Source organism: Pelophylax lessonae (assembly GCF_965119305.1).
Source record: "Pelophylax lessonae genome assembly, chromosome: 7".
Classification (NCBI taxonomy): Eukaryota; Metazoa; Chordata; class Amphibia; order Anura; family Ranidae; genus Pelophylax; species Pelophylax lessonae.
This window is the reverse complement of record NC_138774.1, coordinates 57483712-57487774: the sequence shown is the minus strand read 5'-3', so window position 1 is coordinate 57487774 and position 4063 is coordinate 57483712.

Below are 4063 nucleotides of genomic sequence, written 5' to 3'. Positions count from 1 at the left end.
TCCTTAACCTTAGTTAGTAAACGCAATAACTTTTGCGCAAACCAATCAAAATACGCTTTTTGCGATTTTTTTTACCAAACATAGGTAGCATAAAACAAATTGGCCTAAAATGTTAAACAATTTTGATTTTTAAATTTTTTTGGGGAATTTCATATAAAAAAATGTGAAAAATATTATTTTTGCAAAATTTACACTCTTTTTTTGTTTATAGCGCAAAAAGTAAAAATCTCACAGGTGATCAAATACCACCAAAAGAAAGCTCTGTTTGAGGGAAAAAAAGGACATCAAATTTGTTTAGGTACAGTGTCGCACGACCGCGCAATTGTCCGTTAAATATATGCAGTGGCGAATCGCAAAATAGGCCCTGGTCAGGAAGGGGGTAAAATCTTCCGGGGCTTAAGTGGTTAATAAAGAGAGGCGTTTTTTTATTTGCTTTTTTTTAGCTCTCCAAAGTAGCTGCATGCCAGATTTTTTTACCGTACTGCCAGCACAATGCCTCAGTGTGAAAGCATTGATTGATTTTAATGGGAACCCATCTTCGTGAGCTTTTCAGACGCTTTTTTTTATGGCCAAAGCGCTAGAAAACCTCCTCAGTGTAAAAGAGCTCTAATAGACGGCTCCAAGATGGGGTCAGCCAGCTGGATATGTGTATGATGGGTCTGTGATGTACACACACTGACAATTCTATTGTGTGCTGGAGATTGACACGGACATAGTTATTGATCCCTGGAACATGGCGGTCCTTCCTTATCCATACAGGATTTTTGTTGTAGTTGAGAGTTTCCACAAATTCCCGAAGAGATTCTGTAAGCTCAGCTCCACACAATGAATTCCTCATTGGATAATACCTACAGCTTTACCCTGAGTATTCAGTGCATGATCCATGCCCTGCCATTTAAAGCGGAGTTCTACCTAAAAGTGAAACTTCCGCTCATTTGCTTCCTCCCCTCCTCCGATTCCACATTTGGCACCTTGAAGGGGGAACGGGTACCTGTTTTTGACAGGTACCCTTCCCCAGTTCCGGGAGACGTCCCTCTGAAGTTTGGCCCCCTCCTCCTTCCCCCGCCGCCGAGCCAATCCGTGTGTGCAGCGCACTTCACGCATGCGCAGTAGGGACCCGCCCGTGAAGCTGTAAGGCTTCACAGCCGGGTTCCCTTACCAGCAATGGCGACGGCAGCACCCAAAAACCGATGGAAACACCGGCTGCGGTGTCGACGCGACATCGCTGGACTCCAGGACAGGTAAGTGTCCTAATATTAAAAGTCAGCAGCTACAGTATGTGTAGCTGCTGACTTTAAATTTTTGGAGGCGGAACTCCGCTTTAACCACTTCTGGACCGGAAGGACTTACTCCTTTAATGACCAGGCCAATTTTTGCAATACAGCACTGCGTTACTTTAACTGACAATTGCGCGGTCGTGAGACACTGTACCCTAATAAAATTTATGTTACTTTTTTCCCACAAATGGAGCTTTCTTTTGGTGGTATTTGATCACCTGTGCGATTTTTATTTTTTGCGCTATAAACAAAAAGAGAGCAACAATTCTGAAAAAAAAAAACAATATTTTTTACTTTCTGCTATATAACATTTCCATAAAAAAAAATGTAAAGATCTCCCACCCGCATGTCAGTGCGAATTCGGGGGTGATTTGACAGACAACTGTGTGGATACCTGCACAGATGTCTATTGAAATGGCCCCAAAGTTGCCAAAAGTAGTGCAGAAACTACTTTTGGGAATCGGTGCGGCACCGCAAAGTCAGCATCGCACTGATTCGGACAGTGCCTTAGTCGGCAATAGGCTCCGATTTGACATGCAATTTGACATGTCAAATCGGCCCAATGTGAACGGGGGCTTAAATCTGGAAGCTGATTGGGGACTTTGTACAGCTGCACCAGATTCTATGTTCACCAGTTTTAGTAGATCTCCCCCTATGTGCAATAGCTGGTGTTTTTCTGCACTGCATAAACACCAGTCACCGCAGGGGCGTAATGCATATAGAATACTATTCAGTTTTCTATATATCCTGTTCATACCACCACGCCGGTGTGACGTAGTGCTGTGCAGAAAACAAAAATGCACACATGCTGCATTTTCCCCACAGTGCAGTGAATGGGGCAATGGATGTCACCACACTGCAGCTCAAGGCACTAGCCTGTCAATAATAAATCTTGTGCATCTGCGTTCTTGTTCATACATTTTCAGCAACAAACACCTGGTGTCAGTCCGGTCAGTCTCCTTCACTCACTGGTGCACTTGAGCATGCTCTCCACAGAAGTAGATTTGCGATGGCTTGGTCAGTTTGCATCAGCTTATAATCCAAATTACAGGACAACGTCCCAAAATACAGCGTACCTGTATTTACTGTACATTGTCAATCTGGCTGATGCTGCATTCCCAGTTCTGATCTGGTTGATTGACAGCACCTCCTAGCAACGGCTTGGTAATTATTCATCTGCATAGGGGCAGCAATATGGATAGAAAAATAGGAAGAAACAGAACGTACTTGCCCACTGCCCTTACGTCATGTCACTGCCTAACCTCTACAAATGCAGCAAGTCTTCCATACTTTGGAAGATGAGTGCTAAATAAAAGTAAAAAAAGTTTTTTTTTTTTTTTAGAAAACGCCATCACTGGGCAATTCGGTTTGCATTTCATATCATGATTTACATTCTATGCCTTTCACATATACTTTAAGGCTGGATTCACACTGGTGTAAATTGGATGTCAGGAGACTCTGACCAGCTTTTAATGAAGCCGGTTCACACAGCTCCAGTACGGCTGCGGAGATGTTTGGAGAAGGGTCCTATGTCTCTTCTGGTCCGTTTCAGGTCCTAATTCAGCCAAAAATTCGGACCTGAAACTGTGAACAGGGATGCACTGGGCCCCCTGCTGCAAGCCGCTCTAAAGGGGTTAATTAACTGCCACTGGTCGGTCACTAATGCATCAGTGACCAGCAGTGGCAATACATTAACCCCCTCATGCTGCATAATACAAATATCATTGGTAATTAAATTAACCACTTGCCAACCCGTCACAGTACATATACTACATACTAGCTACAGGTGTACATCGCTGCCTGTTTCTGTCGTATGCTCCTGTTCTATCTGTTTTAAAATCATTTGGGGGAAAAAAGTCATTTTCGGTTTTCGGCCAAGGGCATCCTGCATTTTCGGTTTCGGCCCAGAATTTTCATTTCGGTGCATCCATTTTGCTTAGCTTAGTGAAAATTGTTAGTCCACCACGACTTTCCTCAACTGTATACTACTTAATGCGTAGGATTTTGATGGGGTAACATTTTTTTCTTTAGCAGATGCAGAGGACGGAGATATCACCGTAGGGTTCAAATAGGGGGAGATTTACTAAAACTGGTCCACACAGAATCTGATGCAGCTGTGCATCGTAACCAATCAGCTTAATTGAACAAGCTGAAGTTAAAAGCCGATTGGCTACCATGCACAGCTGCAGAAGATTCTCTGTGCACCAGTTTTAGTAAATCTCCCCCATGGTGTGCAGATTGGTAACAACTTGGATCTTGCCACAGTACGCAGAGACAAAATCTAAAACTGTTAAATGAGTTTATTGGTTATTTTTTTCCTATACCACTTGTGATTTGAAGAAGCCTGGACTTTTTTCCCTTGTGAAACGGAAGCACAACTAAAAAATGTAAGTAGGAGATATGGAAAGTAAGACGTTAAAGTAAAATTCCAGCCTAAACCTAATTAGTCTTATAAATGCTCCGTCCCCTCTTCTAACACTTATGCTGACTAACTTGTTTAGTAAAGATGTACATACCTATTTTGCAGCCTGCTCTGGTCGTCACATGATCTGGCTTCCCTGTGCCAGCCAGCAGCTGCTGCAGGGGAGAGGAGGAAGCGCCAACAACGGCTGGGACACAGGAGCCTATTATGGGTGACTTCATTGCTGCTGTAATTCCCAGGCATTGTCAAGTGCTCTCTCCTCTCCTCTGCAGCCGCCACTGGCTGACACAGGAGATCACATGACTGGGCCAGAGTAGGCTGAAAATAGGCAAGAATATACATCCTTTTAACACCGGTTAGTCAG